Source organism: Papio anubis, chromosome 1 (assembly GCF_008728515.1).
Source record: "Papio anubis isolate 15944 chromosome 1, Panubis1.0, whole genome shotgun sequence".
Taxonomy (NCBI): Eukaryota; Metazoa; Chordata; class Mammalia; order Primates; family Cercopithecidae; genus Papio; species Papio anubis.
Genome location: NC_044976.1, coordinates 108,231,543 through 108,253,820, shown reverse-complemented (window position 1 = coordinate 108,253,820; position 22,278 = coordinate 108,231,543). Strand labels below are relative to the sequence as shown.

Genomic DNA, 22,278 nt, shown 5'->3' with positions numbered 1-22,278 from the left:
AGCCAACTTTTCCCCATCCTTAGATGGGCAATCAAGCATCACCTCCTACTGATTAGCGCTTTGATCTTCACTGAGAAATTGTCGACAAAACCTTAAATCATCAGTCATTTTGCCCTACTTTGAACAGAGGTATCCTTTGATTTCTTTTTCTCTTTTTACCTAACATTTCTGAGCTTAATTCTACTATAAGATAGGGGTAACAGAATGTATCTCATTGAGTTACTATAAAAATTAAATGAGGTATTAAGTGTCTACTGAAAGGCAAGGTCTGGTACAGGCTTGGTATGAGAAATCAATTCCTGCTTCATTGATCCTTGGATCTATAGCTTTAATGAATATGTGAAGAGTAGGTCCTCAGAAAGAGTTAATCGTAGCTAAAATTTATTGAGCGCTTAGTTTAGGTCAGCACAGTGTTATATATCCTTTTTATGTTAACTTGTTTAATCCTCATAACAGACTTATGGGTTGTGTACAAATACAATTCCCATTTTACAGAAAGAAAATAGGAGCACAGAGAAGTTAAGTAACTTGCCCAAGATCACACAGCTGGTAAATAGTAGAGCCAGTGCAAGAACCCACACATTCCACTCCCAGAGCCCTTGATCCTAAGTGCTGTACTGCACTACATTGTTACCGAGGCAGAAACACAAATTCAGTCCCAACTCAGCTTGAAAGTAGCTAATAGTAATGAGATATAATTTACCTCTAATTTGTGGGAAACTTGGCTAGACGGGGCTTAGTTCCATCTACTTTTCTCTGCCTTTCTAAGTCATCTCAATGATGTGTTTTAGTCTGTTTGTCTCCCTTGATTTCTTTATGCTGATCCCCTCAAGTCAGAGGCAAGTTGACCTTTTATGTTTTAATACTGCTAAATGGTCAAGGACTTGAGAGAAAGAGAGAGAGAGCAACAAGATTAACACAATAGTATGTGTCATAAATGGATTGTAGCCTGGATCTAGCTAGACATTAAAAAAGTAGGCCAAATAGGAACGGGGTAAAAAGGGAGATCCTCTTTTGAGCAACATGATCAGAAACTAATTGCCACCTGTAAAGCACAGTAAAAAATAAGGATCTCCCATATCAAAGAAGCCAGGAAATTATATCCTATGGCCCCAGATGATCAGTAGGAGACAGAAAGAGAAGTCCGTCGGTACCAAGGTGGAGGATGCAAGGAATGAGAGACACATAAGCAGCCAGGAAACAGGAGTCACCATGTCAACCCACCAGCTGGGTAAAATGGCCCAGAAACACAAGGGAAGGGGAACCTCCCAGCCAAGGATGTGGGATGGGCAGGATTCTACGTGAAGGGCTCTTTGCCTGGCTGTCTGTCTAGTGTGGCAGACAGGAAGGATTCCAGTTGTCATAAAAACAGGGGTGAACTATGCCACATTTATGCTCTGAGCACATGCATCTCACCCCTTGGTGAATGCCAGGATGCACAAATGAACAAAAGATCTTACCTACCTTCCCAAAATTCACCATCTCCTGGAGCAGATGGACCAGCAAGGGTGTGATTGTCATGCTGTGTAATGGTTGCTTTTTTATGGACTTGGGGTAAGAGGAGCAAAGAGGAAGGGGGTCCAGGTACAGAGATAATATGTCTGAGTTGCAACATGGAGAATAACAAGGTGTTTTCTAGGTGGATGGCACTGAAGTTTTGTTATTCCTGGCAAAGGAATCATTTGTAAAGACACTGGAATCCCAACTGGTTTGCCATGTTGGGGAAAGTATGTGGTTGGGTAGGATGGGAGTGGAAGGCCTATGTGGGAACACACAATGGAGGAGCAGGAGACCCGGACAGAGTCAGATCAAGGTGTTAGTTTATCCTGAAGGCATCACTCACCTCTGACAGTTGCTGAGGTCACCGAACCTTCCCTGCTGGGGTGCTGTGCCCCCAGGGCAGTACTTTTCAAACTACAAGTCACAACCCATTGGATAATGAAATCAATTTAGTGGCTGAAAACTAGAATTTTTTTAAAGTAGCAAAATAGACTAGAACAATGCCTTTCAAAGGATCGATTATAGAGGATTTACCCTTTTTTTTTTTTTTTTTTGAGACAGAGTCTCACTCTGTTGTCCAGGCTGGAGTGTAATGGCACAATCTCTTCTACTGCAACCTCTGCGTCCTGTGTTCAAGTGATTCTCCCACCTCAGCCTCCCAAGCAGCTAGGATTACAGGTGCGTGCCACCAAGCCTGGCTAATTTTTGTATTTTTAGTAGAGACAGGATTTCGCCATGTTGGCCAGGCTGGTGGCGAAGGGATCTGCTTTTTTTTTTTTTTTTTTTTCAATTCCAATCTGTCATGAATGGATACTTTTGCAAAATGCAATAAAACAATAAAAATGAATTACTAGGAAAAGGATCATGCTACCATACTAATGTCAACCTACTATAAGTGTCTAAACTACTCTGTTTTTAACAGCTTTATTGAGATATAATTCACCCATTTAAAGTGTACAATTCAATGGTGCTTAGTATATTCACAGAGCACCACAATCTATCTTAGAACATTTCCATCGCTCCTAAAAGAAACCTTCTACCCATTAGCAGGTAATACCCATTTCCCTCAGATTCCCATTACCCCAGCCCTAGGCAACCACTAAACTACTTTCTATCTCCATAAATGCGTCTATTCTGGACATTTCAGATAAATGGAATTATACACCATGTGGTCTTTGGTGACCGGCTTCTTTCTTTAGCATAATGTTTCAAGGTTCATCAGTATGTGTCAGCATTTCATTTCTTTTTATTGCCAAATAATGCTTTATTTTGTGGATATACCACATTTTGTTTATCCATCCATCAGTTGATGGACATTTGGGTTGTTTCCACTTTGGGGCTATTATAAATAAGGCTGCTATGAGCATTCATGTACAAGCTGTTGGGTGTACACCCAGGAATGGAATTGCTGGGTCATATGGAAACTCTGTGTTTATCTTGTTGAAGAACTGCCAGACTGTTTTCCACAGCAGCTGCACCACTTCACATTCCCACCAGCAGTGCACGAGGCTTCCAATTTCTCCACATTCTCACCAACACTTAGGATTATCTATCTTTTTTACCATAGCCACCCTAATGGGTGTGACGTGGTACTCCATTGTAGTGTTGGTTTGCATTTCCCTAATGACTAATGATGTCAACACCTTTTCATGTGCAAAACACTTTAATTTCTCTGAATATCTGCACTCATCTCCTCCCTGGCTGGTGATCTGGTGATAAGCAGTTCAGGGATCACACTTCAAGTAGCACTGGCCTGGAAAATATGAGTGCATCACTTGGAGTGAGGTTAAGTGTTGTTTCTATGGAATTTTTGCTTCACCTAGATACATATGTTTATGTATTCAGGACTGCGACATAAAATGAATTTGTATTGCTTACTGTTTGTAAACCCCTAGCCTGAAGATTTCCTGCCATTCATCCTCACCCAAAGTAGAACAGGTCATCCTTGAAGAGGGACATTGTCCTTCTAAACATGCCTATGGCAGAAACCAGTCTATGGCAAAGTGCCACTATCTCAGCCCTGGGAGAATCTGACTGGCAGCTCCAAAATATGAAGCTAATTTAAAAAGGACTTAAGTCCCAAACCATTTTAGTCAATAAAATAGTCTCCCTGTTTTGAACTCAGTAAAACATTTTAAAATTTTTCTTAATATTTTCGTTGTGTAACCACCCAAGGTTGGTTTGCCTACTGCCTAGACAGAGCCGATTCATCAAGACAGGAGAATTACAATAGAGAAAGAGTAATTCACGCAGAGCCAGCTGTGTGGGAGACCAGAGTTTTATTATTACTCAAATCAGTCTCCCTGAGCATTTGGGGAGCAGAGTTTTTAAAGATAACTTGGCGAGTCAGGGTAAGCCAGTGAGCCAGGAGTGCTGATTGGTCAGAGATGAAATCACAGGGAGTCAGACCTGTCTTCTTGCACTGAGTCAGTTCCTGGGTGAAGGTCACAAGATCAGATGAACCAGTTTATTGATCTGAGCGATGCCAGCTGATCCATTAAGTGCAGGGTCTGTAAAATATCTCAAGCACTGATCTTAGAAGTCGTTTAGGGAGGCTCAGAATCTTGTAGCCTCCAGCTGCAAGACTCCTAAACCATAATTTCTAATCTTGCCGCTAATGTTAGTCCTACAAAGGCAATCTAGTCCCCATGCAAGAAAGAGGTCTGCTTTAGGAAAGGGCTGTTACCATCTTTGTTTAAACTGTAAACTCCAAAGTTAGTGCAGCCTACGCCCAGCCTACAAGGACAGGTTAGAGGTTAGAAACAAGATGGAGTCAGTATAATTAGATCTTTCACTGTCTGAGTCATAATTTTGCAAGGCGGTTTCAATCCTTCCCTTTGGGTTTTGTAATGCCTTCATCTTATGATGTAGGCTATGAAGATGGGAAAAGGTGGTTGATCGCTCTGGCTTCTTCCTGCCAACAGGGGACGTGGTGGGAATGGGAGTGAACCCCATGGTGAGAAGAGTTGAACTGCTTTGCCACTGTCTAAGTGACTCAGGCAGGCCTGGATGGGCTTTCATGGCAAAAACATTAGTATTCTCAACTATAGTTTTACTACAGTACTGAAGTGAAACAGCCTATTATAAGGTAAATAATGAGTCCTCGGATGAGGAGTACAATTCCCACTTTAAAAAAAAAAGATTTGAAAGCATTAGTTTGAGGACTTCTAGTCCACAAAGAATTTGGAATTTAGTCTAAACTGCAGAAAAAAACCTCAAGAACAGCTAACAACAGCGTACTATAGTTTTTCTTTTGAAGCATAATTTTCTCTCTTTCCAGTCCTCATTTTCATTAAAAACAAATCACGATAGAACTGATTTGTTTACAAAATAAAATTTAGTCTTACTGTACTTGGCCTAATTATTTGCATAAAGTACAGCAAAAATAATTATTTTTCACACAGGCTTTTTAAATTGGCTTTGATAGAACTCTGTTCCATGAAGAATCTCAGATAAGACTTTTTAAAAGCCAAGCCCAGCCATGGGTTTGTACCCTCAGATACCTATGAGTTGGGCAAATTCCTCTCCTCTTGAGTTCCCAAGATAACTTGGGGTTCCTGGGCCTGTTAGAAAGTGAAATTCCTTACTTACCACAGGTCAGGAACCTTGTACAGGGACTCTGTGCCGACAAGGTATGAGGCCAGATTCCCCACCAGGCTTTAATTGGCTCTATAAGTCAGCTTTGATTCTTTAAAGGAAGCATGCCATTCCAGTCAAAACCTTGGTAAATTAACCAATTTCTCCATCTGTGTTCTGTTACAGAAGAAAACAGCTTCTTATTGCACTTATGCAATTAACTATACCGCCATAAATTGAGAATATTAATAAATAGTTTCCAAATTCTGGAGAAATCAGGTAGAGAGGAACAAATGTGCTCCAAATTTTGTTTACAGGAGTATATCTTATTCACTTGTTAAAAGCTGCAAATACCTCTAAAGAAATAAGTTCTCTTGACTCTGGAAACAAAAGGTTTAGCAATGTTTAACACATTAGTGCTCCATGACAGTCCTAGAAGTTTGGTTTTTTCCCTCTATTCCAACAGCACAATTTTTAAAGTTATCTGAGACCTGTGCTTAGAGTCCTATATTTGATTATAAACTGACTTTTGAAAAGGACCAAAGCAAGACAAAATGTCTGTGGATGACAAGAGTCTATAGCCACTATTAAAGCTACAACTGACGAGGAATTTTGGTTACTTTTGTGGTGTACAATTTTACATAACAATATAATTATTAATGTACACTAAATTATATCAACATTGTAGAAGTTTCCCATAATTTTGGAACACATACTAATAACACATTAATACAAATACAGTCCAAAGTGAACCAAACACCATTCACTCTTCTATTTGAAAGTTTTTCCTCTATTCTAATATTACAATCTCCAGAGTTATTTATCAGAATCCTACATTTAAGAGCACCTGTTACATTTTAAAACCGATTATAAAACCATCTTTTAAAGAGGACCAAAATGAGACAACAATTATCTGTGGATGACAAAAACATTTTAGGGCAGTTAAAGACACAATTGACAAGGAAATTTACCTCTGTAGCACACAGTCTTTCTTTTTTTTTTAATACTTTAAGTTCTAGGGTACATGTGCACAACGTGCAGGTTTGTTACATACGTATACATGTGCCAGGTTGATGTGCTGCACCCATTAACTCGTCATTTACATTAGGTATATCTCCTAATGCTATCCCTCCCCCCTTCCCCCCACAATAGGCCCCACACACAGTCTTTTAACATAATAATTATAATTATTACAGATAACATAGACTAAGTCATAGTAGAGTTATAGGAGTTTTACATTATTTCAGAACATATACCAGTAACACATTTACACAAATATAGACCAAAGAAAGCCAAATACCATTTCATATTTGACAATGCTTCCTGTGTGATTTTTGTACCAAATAAGCCAAATGTCATTTTTGGTCTTTAAAGGACCTAATAGCTAAAATATTAGGTTAGAAAGAGACATAATTTATAATTTGATATTGAAAAGTTTGTCAAATATCAAAGGTGTAAAACACAGGATATCACAAAATAGAATCTCAGGTCACCATAAGTCATTCATTTGGCCAAAATAATAACTTCAAAACAATTTTTAAGAAAGAAAAAGCTTTACTCTGATACAGAAGACTTAGCTTTCCAAACAAGACCCAATGAAGATAGCATGAGGCCAACTGAATCTCTTATCTCTTTTCTTTTTTTCCCTGCCGTTTACCCAAGGAGAAAACAAAACCCTTTCATTATCTTTTAACATTACATAAAAATCATCTTCAAAAGAGAAAACCAAATTTCATGTTTGCATTAGTGCATCTTTAATGTTAAAGCTAGTTTTTCAGATAAAATTTTATATCTCTATCCAGTTTTAATTAGTTTCACCATAAGGTAAGATTTTCTTAAACTTTTTAGAACCCTTTACAATTTTCCATCAAACAGCAGATAATATTCTAAGAAAGCCCTGTTATTCAGACACATGGGCCCAGATTCTGGTCCCACATCAGTATGATTTTAATGTTTTAACCTATGGAAAAAAACTAAATAATTTCTTTTTAATCTTAGTCAACTTGTTTATACCCACAGAATTTTTACAAGATCAACCCTTTACAAACCCTTTTCACTTTGCTTAAACCTTCAGCTTTGTTCCATTACTCTTTTAGGTTAAGACAATCTTTAAAACCCTCTGAACTAGACAAAATTACATTCCCTTTCACAAAAGCCATATTCCCATGCCTTCTTATAATCTTTTACCAAAAACACATTGGCTACACACCTTGTATGTAAAACTGTTTCTCCAGTGGTCTCAACTACATGTTGCAATATTAACTCTTAGCAACTTTTATATTTAGTGAAAAACCTGATAAGTAAGCGATTTTAATTATGTACTAGGGGTGGAGCCTAGGACATCAGACAGAAACAAAGATAGGATCTGACTCCTTTTAGCATAGCTAGCGGGCATGGCTCTCCATATATCCGCAGGCCTTATCTATAATCTAATGCTCCAAAGTAGGTATATTGAACAGTTTTCAAAAGCCAAAGAAACAGTATGACCTTAAAATCTTTAGCAAATCTGATATCTGACCTTAATTTAGACCAAATGTCTACATTTTCAAGATATTTTATTTTACCAATAGTCTTTAAAAACTGTCTTTATTTCCAAAAGATTACTGAAATCACGAGAACAAAAAGGCATTAAAGTTTCTATTTTTCTGACAAAATATTTGATTTAAGTGCTTATTTTTCCAAGCCAATTAATCAGAACTCTTTTATACCTAAACATACAACACATATAAATACACAAACAGAGAGAAGATTCAGGACTTGTAAGACTTTTCATTTGCCAGTTTCTTAATTGAATTACTGGCTTCCGGGTGCAGCCCTTGGAGGAACAGGGCCAGGAAAGCATGCATTTCTAATGCCACATAAGCAGCAAATAATCAGCTGAAGTCAAAGACAGATCCCCAAAATTAAGGGTGCCATTTTATACTGATCCTGGATCCCAAAAGGAGGAAAATACTACGGGAGAGGACAGTGCAGTGCTTCTACCCTGCATTTCATTGCAAGACAACCCAAAGCCAATCAGCCCATGTTGTAATCGGCCCATCCCTCATGAGAGTCTCATCTCCCGGGCAGGGGGTGGGGATGTTTCCTTATCTACCAGGTGGCCAAGAGCATGCGTCCCCGATGCAAGTGTGCAAAAAGTCAAGTATCCCTCCAAAACTACTATTAGTCATCCCTTACAGTGTATTTCCTACCTAGTTATTACACACCAAAGCTCTCTCATAATGTGAAGTAATTTCTGATACCCCCAAAACTCAAAACCGTCAGATAACACAACGCAAAACAGAACGAACCTTTGACTTTGAGAGGGATCTATCCGCTTTTAATTCCTGGGGTTTCATGATGAAGACAGAGCTTTTTTCCCCAAAGTGGGGTCTGCAGTGCCTCCTCTGTTTTTCCCAAGGAGTCCCAGGCTACCATAAACTATCTTGGGGCTTCTCGTTTGTGCATTAAGAATGGCAAGACAAAAAAAATGGAGAAAAATAATTCAGTCAACTGAGAAGGAAAAACCTTTTTCCAGAAAAACAAGTTCCAAGAAGAGAATAACAACGGCCTTTTAAATACATCTATAGCTTGTTTATCCACTTTTAATTAACCTAACTTTTAACCATAGTGCTGTTTAAAAAAGAAATCCTTTCAAATCTCTTATTACCTGACTTTAGCCATGCCAAGTGGCCAATAATTCTAGCTTCTGAATTTTACCAAATGTAAGCTCCTAGGTGCTTCAAAGACATGGTAAGCAGTTTCTTTTTTTATAAGATTTAGAATCTCCACAAAGTAGTTCAAAGAAACGAAAATTCAAGAGAGGAAATCAGAAGCTATCTACCAGGGGAAAAAACCTCAATAAATGGCAAAGTTACAAAAATAACAAACCAGAAAAGAATCATTTCAGCAGCCAACAACTGAACCCAGGCCACCACTGTCGAAAGATAAAGCCTTAGCTACTGGGCTGCGCAGCATTGAGCAGTTTCTATTGCTTTTCCCAGAAGGAACCTAGAGAAGCCAATTTCAAGCTTGCAAGGCTTTCAATTGCTCAAGAAAAATTTTTAGGCTGGGCACAGTGGCTCACGCCTGTCTGTAATCCTAGCACTTTGGGAGGCCGAGGTGGGTGGATCACTTGAGGTCAGGAGCTCGAGACCAGCCTGGCCAACATGGTGAAACCCTGTTTCTACAAAAAAACACGAAAAGAGGCAGAGGTTGCTGTGAGCCGAGATTGCACCACTGCACTCCAGCCTGTGCGACGGTAGCAAGACTCCATCTCAAAAAAAAAAAATTTAGGATTATGACATGAACCCCAAAATTTCTATCCTCTGGGTGGTGGAAACCAAAAGAAAGTATCCCCCATGGTCATAAGGTTAAACTCTTAAGTACAAAACAAAACAGAGAAATTTCATCCTGTATTGGTTTCAGGGACCCGTAGCAAAGTTTGTAACTGACCAGCCGGCCAAACGGATTTGAAAAGCAGGCCTAGGGGTCCTACACCCATATTCTATCCTGTGATACCTCTCTCTCCATTACAAAACACAGAAAAACAGATTCTTAGCACAAAGTACACCAGATTTGAACAGCCTAAGACTAGTCTCACAAATCCTTTTTTCTGTTAATCAAACCCTTGCAGAGGAGACAAATAGTTTACTGTTTATTCAGACAGAGGAAGCAAGACAATCAGAAACTTGGCCGGTAAGCATTTTTTACCCTTTTTGCTGGCATACCTGGTTTCTGGATTCCCTTTCCCTGCAGCTTCCAGAAGAATGGAGTGGCTTCTGATGATCCTGCTTGCTTGTGCTATAACTTTGGGGTTCAAGCCACCTTACAAGAGAAAATCACCCTTTAAGACAAGATTCTTAATTTGCAATATGCTGCCCAATGGGCTGCATGGGGAACTGAATTAACATTTTCCATCCCAGCAAAATACACATAACAAAACAGACATTAGTCACCTTGTTCAGCAGCCAATATCAGCCTGGCAAAGCTCAAACTTTTTCCTGTTGGCCCCTATTGTCTTTGATCCACTCCAGGTGGGGACGGACAACCTCTGAATGGTAATTCACAATGGGGTCTCTGAGCAAGAGGAAAAGCAGATATTCACTCGCTGAGACAGGCCTGTTGAGCCTTCTTAAAGCTCATCGAATGTGACCAGACAAATAAGGAGAGTTCTCTGAGTTAGGCCTGCTGGACTTCCATCAGCAATCCCTCTGAGATCCCTTCCTAATATACAAACACACACAAAGACAGAAGGCCTTCTAAATCAGATCCCTAATCAAGAACTCCAAGAGTATTCCTCCCAAACTATCCTCCTAGTCTCCTTCTGAGAAACCTCCTCGAAATCTTCCTGATTGAAGACAAGTCTCCCAAACCAGGACTCCTCCTACTAGACCTTCAGAGTTCTGTGACTAGTTAGAAAGAGCCAACTGAGACCCCCCAGGAGCTGAACAGACACCCCACAATGGTGCTACAGACACCCTACCACAGGGCTACATAACCGGTCAGGAGAAGGAAGCAGCTGTTGGCAATGCCTAGGATACTTACCAATCCAGACACCCCACCATGGGGCTACAGACAGACACCCTGGGACAGGGCTACTCCCCAGAACAATTTCTCCATTGCAATTAAATCCATGCACATTGGGTTGGCAGTGCCCTGCCAATAGAGAAATACCAGAGTCAGCCCCCAGTCCAAGAGAACTAGGCCGCCCCTTGGGCTGGCTTCTGGATCCATCGCTAAAGGAGGAGGCCACTGAATCATGGGCAGGTAGCCACAAGGGCAATCCCAGACGAGCCCCCAAATTTGTAACTGCCCAAGGGGTTCACCTTGCCCGCTGCCTAGACAGAGCTGATTCATTAAGACAGGGGAATTGCAATAGTGAAAGAGTAATTCATGCAGAGCCAGCTGTACTGCAGACGGGAGTTTTATTATTACTCAAATCAGTCTCCCTGAGCATTCAGGGAGCAGAGTTTTTAAGGATAATTTGGTGGGTTAGGGGAAGCCAGTGAGCCAGGAGTGCTGATTGGTCAGAGATGAAATCATAGTCTGGGCGCGGTGGCTCACACCTATAATCCCAGCACTTTGGGAGGCTGAGGTGGGCAAATCGTGAGGTCAGGAGTTCAAGACCAGTCTGGCCAACATAGTGAAACCCCATCTTTACTAAAAATACAAAAACAGCCGGGCATGGTGGCAGGCACCTGTAATCCCAGCTACTCAGGAGGCTGAGGCAGGAGAATCGCTTGGACATGCAGACGGAGGTGGCAGTCAGCCGAGATCACACCACTGCACTCCAGCCTGGGCAACAGTGTGAGACTCTGTCCCAAAAAAAAAAAAAAGGGAAAGAAAGAAAGAAGAAAGAAAGAAAGAGGAAGGAAGGAAGGAAGGAAGGAAGGAAGGAAGGAAGGAAGGAAGGAAGGAAAAGAAAGGAAGGAAGGAAGGAAGAAAGAAAGAAAGAAAGAAAGAAAGAAAGAAAGAAAGAAAGAAAGAAAGAAAGAGAAAGATCACAGGGAGTCGAACCTGTCTTCTTGCACTGAGTCAGTTCCTGGGTGAGGGCTACAAGATCAGACGAGCCAGTTTACTGATCTGGGTGGTTCCAGCTGATTCATCAAGTGCAGGGTCTACAAAATGTCTCAAGCAATGATCTTAGGAGCAGTTTAGGGAAGATCAGAATCTTGAAGTCTCCAGCTGCATGACTCCTAAACCATAATTTCTAATCTTGCAGCTAATATTAGTTCTACAAAGGCAATCTAGTCCCCAGGCAAGAAGGAGGCCTGCTTTGGGAAAGGGTTGTTACCATCTTTGTTTAAACTATAAACTATAAACTAAGTTTCTCCCAAAATTAGTTCAGCCCAGCCTACAGGGGCAGCTTGGAGGTTAGAAGCAAGATGGAGTCAGTAAAGTCAGATCTCTTTCACTGTCTCAGTCATAATTTTGCAAAGGCATTTTCAATTGCATTTAAATGCTCTGTTAATTTGATAAAAGTTTTTAAAACCTGACATTATTTCATGAAAATGTGATTGCTTTACAGAGTTAGTTTGCTCTAAGATATACCCCAAGGCAGGTTATGCCTGGATCTACCCTCAGTGGAGGCATATGTATACACCACACTTGAATGCGTGTCCATATCTTTATGCATATGTGTACACACATGCAAATGTCTTTGCTTTAAAAGATGATGCTGCTCACCCTTGTTCACTAAAGCATTACTTACCACAGCTAAGAGGGGGAAGCAACACAAATGTGCATTGAAGGAGGAATGGATAAAGAGAAGGTGGTAAATACATGTGATGGAATATTATTTCTTCTTTAAAAAGAAAGAAATCCTGTCATATGCTACAACATGGGGGACATTAAGCTAAGTGAAATAAACCAGTGTCAAAAAGACAAACACTGTATGATTCCACCTAGATGAAGCATCTAAAGTAGTTAAACTCAGTCTGGACACGGTGGCTCATGCCTGTAATCTCAGCACTTTGGGAGGCCAAAGTGGGTGGAATGCTTGAGCCCAGGAGTTTGAGACCAGCCTGGCCAACATGGTGAAATGCCATCTCTACCAAAAAAAAAAAAAAAAATTACAAAAAATTATCCAGGTGTGGTGGTGCACATCTGTAGTCCTAGCTACCAGGGAGGCTGAGGTGGGAGGATCACCTAAGCCCAGGAAGTTGAGGCTGTAGTGAGCCGTGATCACACCACCGCATTCCAGCCTGGGTGACGAGTGAGACCCTGTCTCCAAATAATAATAATAACAATGAAAGTAGTCAAACTCATAGAAACAGAAGATAGAATGGTGGTTGCCAGAAGCTAAAGGGAGGAAGAATTGGGGAATTGTTATTCAAGGGGTATGGAGTCTCAGTTTTGCAAGATGAAAAAGTTCTAGAGAGTTCTAGAGTAGACACATTTAACAACCTGTATACTGAAAACTTGTTGAGTAAATTTTATGCCTTTTTTTTTGCCATAACTTAAAATAAAATTGAATTTTAAAAAAGATGATGCTACTTGGAAGTCACACCATTTAACAGTCAGAAATTGGGTACCGGGCCAGGCACAATGGCTCACACCTGTAATCCCAGCACTTTGGGAGGCTAAGGTATGCAGATCACCCAAGGTCAGGAGTTCAAGACCAGCCTGGCTCATGTGGCGAAACCCCATCTCTACTAAAAATACAAAAATTAGCCGGAGGTGGTGGTGGTCGCCTGTAATCCCAGCTACTCGGGAGGCTAAGGCACAAGAATCACTTGAGTGCAGGAGGCAGAGGTTGCAGTGAGCCAAGATTGTACCACTGCACTCCAGCCTGGCCGACAGAGCAAGACTCTGTCTCGAAAAATAAATAAAAGAAATTGGGTACTGGATCTGACAGGACTGAATATAAATCCCTAATCCACTTCTTCGGAGCTATGTGACCTGAGCAAGCAATAACTTCCTTTGAAGGGTGAGTGCCTTTAGCTGTAGAGCAGCTAAGTTCTTAGTGCCATCAGGAAGGTCGTCCGGGAGAAAAGTGCCTGGCAGGAATTCAGGGAAATCCAAAAAGTTGTGTCTTCCAGCTGCAGTATGCAACCCACAGCCCCTTTGCACTGCACTCCCATCTGTGTGCCTGTCCTCTGTCTGTCTTCTAGTCTATGGAGCCAGTTTGCAGAGCTGTGGCATTGCTGCCTGGCCATGCTCCCTGTGCAATCACAGCAAGCCCCTCTCTGAGGAAACAGCCTCCTTGCCACCTAAAGCTAAGTTGCAACCTCTGAAGGCAACTTTCTTCTCCTTAAGAAATTCTCTGAAGCTCCATGGCCTCAAGCCTTGGGGTTCCTCATGAGGGTTTTTTACCAGCTCAGCTTGGCTTCCAGTCTCATAATAGGCAGCTAGAGACAAGTTGTGGGATTTCAGGTTGTTTCTGGAGAACCAGCGGGGACTTTCTGTGCCCAGAAGAACTTCCCAGCCAGTCAACACATCCCTTGGCTCGACACTTGGCTCTCTCATAAAATACACACATTCCTGAGATCATACTAATATGCTTACAATTAAATAACTTTACAGTTTCCTAAGAACTTTCACATGCAGAATATCCACCCAACCTGATCACAGACTGAGGTAGGGATATGATCTCTGCTTTTACAGATTAAAATTTAAATGAGCACCTACTATGCTGGGCACTGTTCTAGGCTTTTTCCCAAGTAATCCTCTCCCATTTAGTAAGTGGCCCAGGGAGGCCTCAGAGCCTGGTCTTTGGGGCTCTTTCCAGAACACCTCAGCTGCCTTCTGAATCATTTTCACCTCAGGCCCCTTCCAGAGAGGAGGTTTTTCTCAGGGAAAGAGCATAGCAGGAGGCTTCCTAAAAGAGGCCTGCCAATCAGGAGCGTGTGCAGTTGGGGGTGGCAACAAGGGAGCCACAGGAAGGGGGAGCCCAGGACTGCAACGATCTCAACTCCGGGCCAGCCTTCCCTGCCCGAGTTCCCTGGGCTCTCTCAGTGTCTCTCTTCAACCCCCTCCCCACCCCTGCCCTATCCCCCACCCCTCCACAATGTAGTGGATAGGATCACTAGCTTGGGAGTCAGACAGATCTGGGTCCAGGTCTCTGCTAAGCTCAGCCTCCCTATCAATGCAATGGGGTAATAAGAGTACCTAACCCTTAAGTGGCTCCGAGGATTCAGAGAAATGATGTCCATGAAGTGCTCAGCACCATTACTAGCACGTGGTAAGAACTCAGTAGATGCTGCTCTAGCGGCTTAGGTCCCTCCCTCCATGGCCAACCCCATCCTTTCCATCCTTACCTCCAGTCCCAACACCCATCCCTCTCCATTCCCTCTTTTCTTACCTAATCCTGCTCCAGCCAAATCTCCACCCTTGAAAAAGTCACAGAAAGTTGCATAAAAAACAGAGAGACAGCTGGGACAGGAGAAGAGCGAGGCGGCAACCGAGTCCCTACCATCTCCCGTTCCTCATGGAGGGCAGCCTGACCTCTCAGGCCCAGCCTCAGGGACCAAATCCAAACACCCTCCTTCCTGTTTACTGTATCAGCAGCCCTGGCATTTAACTTGGCCCAAGTGAGAAGAGCTGTGGTTCGGCTCAGTCCTGAGGAACAGCAAAGGTCCTGGGCTGGGAAAGCCACTGGTCCATGGCCCCATATGCTGTCCCATCCTGCAGACAGGCTCAGGGCAGAGAAGACTTGCAGCCGGCAGGCGGGCAGGCCTTGCTGGGCTCAGACCACCGAGAGAGCGTTCTGTGCAAGCTCAGTCTGATGGGCACACTCCTGCGAGTGACATCCCAGAGGTTGTCATCAGTCCTTAGAAGTCCTATGTCTCTCCCTAGCCCCCATCCTGGAGTCCCACCACCTTGGAATTCTCTCGTCCTGTGCGGGAGTGTCCCACCGTGACTGCCTTGCTGTCATTCTCGAGGCACTCACATTCTGCCCACTCTAGGCCTTTTCATCAAGACCATACAGATGGACTATAAAGATGGAAAGACCATGGATTTCGGAGCCAGCACACTTGGATTCAAGCCTGAGTCACACTACGTATGTACTAAGCGTTCCTTACCCACTTGGGACCTCAGTCTCCTCACATCTAAAGTGAGTCTAACAGGCCGGCACAGTGGCTCACGCCTATAATCCCAGCGCTTTGGGAGGCCAAGGTGGGCAGATCACTTGAGGTCAGGAGTTCAAGACCAGCTTGGCCAGCATGGTGAAACCCTGTCTTTATTAAAAACACAAAAATTAGCCAGGTATGGTGGCATGTGCCTGTAATCCCAGCTACTCAGGAGGCTGAGGTGGGAGGATCACTTGAGCCTGGGAGTGGGAGGTTGCAGTGAGCCAAGATCGTGCCACTGCACTCAAGCCTGGAGGACAGAGTGAGACCCTGTCTCAAAAAAAAAAAAAAAAAAAAAAAATTAAAATTAAAGTGATTATAACAACACTTTCTCCATAAGGTTATAGTGGGGATTAAATGAGATGACCTATGAAAGTACCTACCCACTGTGTACATATGAAGGGTGCTTGATAAATATTGCTTACTCTTGCTTCTTCTGGAGGGAGGGCCCTAGGCTGTAGCTTAGTCAACCAGCCAATTAGTGCCCTGCTCCTTTCAGAGTGCTATTTGGTGCCCTAGAAATGATTAGCGGGATAAGAAACATTGCTTCTGCTCTGGAAAAATTTCCAAATGGTGGGGAAAACTGTAATTCACGCGCTCTATAGCAAACCAAGAAGGCACCATCCGCATCTTCTTTGGTTTTCACGTGTTGGGCAGCCACCACGGCTGTGCCTGGGGCGCGGCCAGCGCAACTGCAGTGAGTTTCCTTCTGATAAGAAGTGGAAGCTGCAGTACTCGTTTAGGGAACTCTGTCCCTTTATTCAGGAAAATCTCCCCATATGGGCCTTTTAATTACAGAAATGTAAACCAAAGGCCCTGTCCTGAAACGGAGCTGTGATTTTTAGAAGATTCTGGCTGTGTCTGTTGAAGGCAGAGTTGCTCCCTGTCAAACAGGCTGCTGTGGACAAAATGTGCGCCTGCAAGGAGACGGACAAGCCTGATGATGGGGTATTGCCATGTTTCTTTCCATTTGACCCTTAGCCCAAGCCTGGGACCCCTGTTGTGAGTGATCTAAGGGCCAGACACTGATGACTACTTTGTGAGAGGCTTCATGAGACTCTGGCCACAATCACAGGTGCTGAGAGACACAGGTGGCAACGTGAGGGAGTAAGTGAAACGCCAGTACCTCTGAAAGCAGTTACGGCTGCCTCTTTTTCTCCTGGTAAACTCTGTGAGAAGTCATTGCTGGCACACAGGAAAGCTACTGATAGCAGAGTAGCTAAGAAGGCAGACGCAGGAGGTGAACTGCCTGGGACTTGGGCAAGCCACCAAACTTCCCTGTGCCTTGGTTTCCTTGTTTACAAAATGAGGTAACGCTTCTCCTGCAATCGCAGTGGAAGGGAACTCAGTGATGCATGTAGAGTGTTTAGGACAGAGCCTGGCATGGGTTGTGTTCTGCATAAATGTTGGTTGTTATTTTTTAGCTACCTAAAAAACTTCAGTTATATTTGCCTTCCAGTGAATTCTCTTGGGTTTTCTAGGTATGCAATTGTATCATCTGCCAGTTCTTCCCCCCGTAATCCTACTATTTCTATTTCCTGCATTTTCTCATTGGGTATATTGCAGGCCTTTTTTGGGTTCATTGGAATGGGGAAACCACGTTGAAATTTCAAGCTGCTTTGGAAAGGATGGATGTGAGATGACAGTGGTCCAAAGCAGAGTGATGGGGAGAAAGCTGTTGTGTGATTTAGGTGTGATGTGAAGACTTGGCTATGGATAACACCCTAAAGACAGGAAAGAGGAGTTCTATGTAAGAGACACCTTAGAATACAGTTGACTGGACTTGTCATGATACTGATCATAAAAATCGAATCTAACACCAACTATCAAACCAATTCCATTACAATGTATTCATCTGAAAAGGAAGGAAAGAAGGGGAAAATTTCATAATCTTAGTTTATGGTTAGTCTTGAAACACAGATTCAGGAGAAGTTTGCAAATACTTTCATTATCTCCACAGTTTGACACAATTTGACTATTTCTTAAATACCTTACAATTGGTTCATGTCTGCAAAAATGACTCTAGTTTACAAAGTCACCTGATGTATTTGGCCTTATTTAGTTCTCACAAAATCCTCTTGGCAGATATATTAATAACTGAAGTATTGGACGTGAAACACTGTGACATGACAGTTAAAAGCGTGGCTCTGGAGACAGACTGCCTGGATTTCAAAGCTGGTTCTGACACTTACTAACTGTGTGACTTTTGTCAAGTCCCGTAACCTCTCTCTGCCTGTTTCTGCATCTATAAAATTGAGGCAGGCCGGGCACGGTGGCTCACACCTGTAATCCCAGCACTTTGGGAGGCCGAGGTGGGTGGATCACCTGAGGTCAGGAGTTCAAGACCAGCCTGGCCAATGTGGTAAAACCCTATCTCTACTAAGAATACAAACATCAGCTGGGTGAGGTGGCGGGCACCTGTAATCCCACTACTTGGGAGGCTGAGGCAGGAGAATTGCTTGAACCCAAGAGGCGGAGGTTGCAGTGAGCCAAGATCACGCCATTGCCCTCCAGCCTGGGCAACAGGAGCGAAACTCTGTCTCAAAAAAAAAAAAAAAATGAAGTAATAATAGGCTCCCCATCACGGGGTTGTTTAGCAGTATGTTAAGTAACTATAAGGGTTAGATGTTATTATGAATATCTGGGAACTTTATGGCTTGCAAAGCCCTTACCTGACCTTCTTGGATGCTACTATGACCTTCAACTTCGGGGCCGCCTGAGAAGGCAAGCACAGAAGGGGAGGAGGGAAGGGCAATTCACACTACAGTTATACCAGGGGCTGTCCTGTTACCTGTGTACCTGATGAACCTGTCTCAACCTTGAAACCCTGTTTCAGTCAACACTGAATGAATGCTCCCCTGGGTGCATGTGGTGGAAGGGAAAGGTGCAGACCTGGCTGAGTTGCCCTGCCAAGTCCTGGAGACACAACAGGAGCTTAGTTCCCTATGCCCTAGGGGTCTGTGGCAGCCCCTCTGAGTAGGGTGGCCATATAGTTTATGGTGCTATTAAATAATTAGAGCAAAGGCAAAAGCCAGACCTGCAATGGGTAACCAGGCTGTGTGCTCACCTGACCTTTAGCAGACCTGTTTATCCTCATCCTCACACCAAAGTCTGGTCTCCTGCAGTGCAGAAGCCTAACCTTCCCTCCCTGCCCTGCCTACAACAGGCGGCTCTTCTACTGCACGTGAGCACACACAAACAGGGCTCCATGACTGATTCTGCTTCAGGGCCTGTTTTCCTTCACCCCTGCTAAGACATGCATAGAAGAAGGAAAACAATGAGGAAACAGAAGGCAGAGGCCTGTAGGCACACGCTGGGGGAGGCAGTGGTTCTGAGGAGCAATTTGCAGTGGTGGTTGTAAGGAGGAGTAAGGTGTGGTGGGGAAGAGATGTTACCGTGTGCCTGCATGTAGGGCAAATGCAGAACCAGGTTAGGCCCTTGGCAGGGCTGGGAGCAACTGTTTGGCTGCAGTGGAAAATCCCAAACGAGAGGCAAGAGTACCATTCAACAAATATTTATGGCACCTACTCAGTGCAAATAAGAGGGCCAGGCTGAGTCACTGAGCACAGCCCCATCCTGGCATCATGGTGTTGTGGACAGAGGGACCTCCAAGACCACTGGAGCAGATGAGGGGCTTGGAGAGGGTGCAGGAGCCGGGCTGGTTGCTGAGGACCTCCAGGCCCCGAGCAAAGCCTCGGCCCTGTGGAGACCAGAGTTCAGCAGCCAGCTGGGGCTCCACCCTCTGGCCAAGAACTGCTGAGTCACAGACCACTGGAGACACTGCCCATGCTGAGCCAGGGTGACCCTGGGGCAGAGAGAGTTGGAGTTGCCGCCATGATATGGGCTGGGCAGGCCGGAATGGAGGCGTCCGCAGGCCCGTGGAGCTAAAAAGCCCTTCCCTCCTCCACTTCTGCGCTTGGCTTCTCAGGTGGCCCCAAGGCTGAAGAGGCTGAGAACAGGGGGTGTGGGGCGGTGGGGGTGAAGGCAGCAGACTTCCTTGCTGAGATCAGGGACCTCTGTCCTCCTCACTCTTCTAGTTTTCACTCAATCCTTTTCTCTGTCCAGCCTCACTCACCTGCTGCCCCAGTGTTCTGTTTTGCCTCAGGGTCCCTGTCCCACTGGGGGTCCACTGCCCCTACCCTCTCGTGCCTCGCTGTCCAGCCTCAAGGCTCAATTCAGGCTGCGGACCCCTTGTCTCTAAGTCTCTGCAGCAGACCTCAAGGCCTTGGGCAGTGACAGCAGGTCCCAAACAAAATGACCCCATAGAGTCTAGGGAAAAGTTCAGAAAACATCACCCTCTGATGACTGGGTGAGAGCAGCCTTCCGTGGCAATTCCCCAGGAAATGGTGCCCCAAAAAGGTCAACACAGAAGCAGCTGCTGCTAAGGTGCTACCACAGTGATGCCTCAGGTTTGCAGAGCTGTTTACAGCTAGCAAAGCAGTGTCACATCTGCTTACAGAAACCCCAGTCACAGTGATTCCCCACTGCACAGACGGGAAACCAAGGCTCAGGGGCATTAAGTGACCAGCTCAAGCTCAGCAGGTGCTAAGCCGTAGAACCTGGACTCCAAGGCAGGCTTTCCTGATTCCAGGCCCCACATTCTTTATGCTAGAGCAAGATCTGCTCCCCTTCTTCACCCAAGCGTGGACTGGCAAACCCTCTAGAGGCCGCGCTGGCCTCCCCATTTAAGCAGCCATGCTGAGGACTTGTCACAGCTCCCACCACCTTCTGCACGTCCTTTCTCCCTTGCACCTCCTTCGGTTTCCCTGGCGCTGGGATGCTGCCTGACCTTTGTCTGCAATGTCCTTTCCCATTCTCCTCTCGCAGCCAGTCACCACTTCTTCTTCAAGAAGTGCCACCTCCTCTGTGAAGCCTTCCCTGTCGTGACTCAGCAGAGCCAACCCCTCTCTCTGTGCCCCTACACCTCTCTGTCCTTGGACCTCTGCATGCAATGACATTGACTTGATAAATGGCAACTGACCATTTGTATATCAGTGTCCCAGCCCTGGACTCCCAGAGCACTCTCCTGTTTCTCCTGCTTGGTTGTTAAATGAATAAACAAATGCAAGTCCAAAGAGTCCGCTCTCGGGTTACTAAGGAGCTTGCGTCAGGAGGGCACCCTGTTATCTTGAGAAACTGGAGAAGCAGAGGCCAGGAGCATGACCTCACAGGCCCTTGAGCCACCCGAGGGTCACACATCCTCCTTATTTTTGGCCATTCCCCGTGAAGACATTACTCAGCAAGCCCTCAGCTCCACCCACCGCTCATTGCCTTACCCAAAGAAGGGACAGCTCATGGAGTCATCTTTCCTGCCTGCCTCAGTCCTTTCTTTCCACTGTCCATGGAATCTCCCTAGAAGCACCTGCTCCCTCAGCCCTGGCCCTGTCCCCTTGCCCTAGAGAGGCTGCCCTGGGTTCTCCCTCAGACCTCCCACCACCCTCTGATTGGACCAGAGGGAGTCGCCAAATCTGAACCAGTGACTCACCCTCTGATCTTTGAGGCCCTGCATTTGGTGAAGACAGTGATGCCAGAAGTCTCCTGACCTCCCTCTCTTGAACCAAGGGCTGACACCCGCGGCCTTCTGCACAGCCACTCCGCCCACCCCCACGTGGACCCTCAGCACACAGCTCCAGGAAGCCCCGAGAGAATGCTACCCCATCTTGGAGTCTGGACCTTCTGAGTGTCAGAGCAGTGGTCTGAGAAGACAAAACAGCCCCCACCTGCCCAATCATGGCTCCCACCCCGGGCCCTCGGGATGCTTTGCATTCTACTGTTGTTCATTCTTTTGATGATGCCCAAGGCTTTAGGGGAAGGCCAGCTAATCTGGGTTGGTTATTTACATCCCTCTGAGGAGCCAGCTGGCAGAGATGGGATCAGAGGGCAGACCTGGAGAAGGGCACTGGCTTCTGGGCAGGGCATCAGGACCAAGAGTGACCCTGGATTCTCAGGCTGGGAGAGCTGGAAGCCAACGATATGATCATCGCAGGGAGGAAGGAAACAAGTTCAACTGCCTCCCAGTCCTGCCTTGGGTCACCCCAGGTACTAGGCCCCAGAGGAGGAGGGCTGAGGAGGGGGCAGGGCATAAAGGGGTTAACCTGGGCTGCCCAGCCTCCATGCAGAGAAGAGGCTCCCAAACCCTCTCTGGCTGTAAGTAGCCAGAAACTAATTTGCCCTCCTGGGTGTAAGTAGTGGTAGGAACTAAGGCCAGCCTGGGCTTCTCAACCCACAGCCTCCCCAGGGTATCCCCCTCCTACTCCCTCACACCCCCACCCTTCTCTGAATCCTTCCCCCAATCCCAGGAAGCCGGCAATGCTGGCATGGGGCACGGGCCACTGACTCATCAGCACGAACGACAGCTTCCTCAGCCACACTCACATCAGCCACATGTGCTTCTCTCTGCGCCTGCTCAGTTCTCCAGCCAAACGGGCCCTGCTCCAGCTGAGAGGAAGATGACCAGGCTGGCCTAGGCAACAGTTGCACCACAGGTCCCAGTTGCTCAGGGCGCTCATCACAGAATTCCACCACAGCGTGTGTGGGTGTTTGCTCCACTGGCACCTCCTAACTGCTCTCCCCACACCACTCTTACAGTCAGAGTGGGCTTTTTCAAAAACAATTACAACCACATTACTCTCCTGCTCAGAATCCTTCG

At 45.0% G+C, this 22,278-nt stretch overlaps 1 long non-coding RNA gene across 3 annotated transcripts; it reads right to left on the bottom strand.

Moving 5' to 3' along the window:
• Positions 1-3,865: 3,865 nt before the first annotated feature.
• LOC108580883 lies at positions 3,866-15,723 on the bottom strand. 3 transcript variants are annotated; one of them, XR_002515505.1, is made up of 5 exons: positions 10,603-10,962; positions 10,014-10,134; positions 9,786-9,882; positions 8,367-8,507; positions 3,866-4,010 (listed from the first exon to the last, which is right to left on the bottom strand). It is a non-coding gene; the product is annotated as an uncharacterized LOC108580883 (long non-coding RNA). The 3 variants fall into 3 exon arrangements; XR_002515503.2 differs by lacking the exons at positions 3,866-4,010; positions 10,603-10,962 and adding an exon at positions 14,861-15,723 and having other exon boundaries at positions 6,235-8,507; XR_002515502.2 differs by lacking the exon at positions 3,866-4,010 and having other exon boundaries at positions 6,235-8,507.
• Between the last annotated feature and the right edge of the window lie 6,555 nt (positions 15,724-22,278).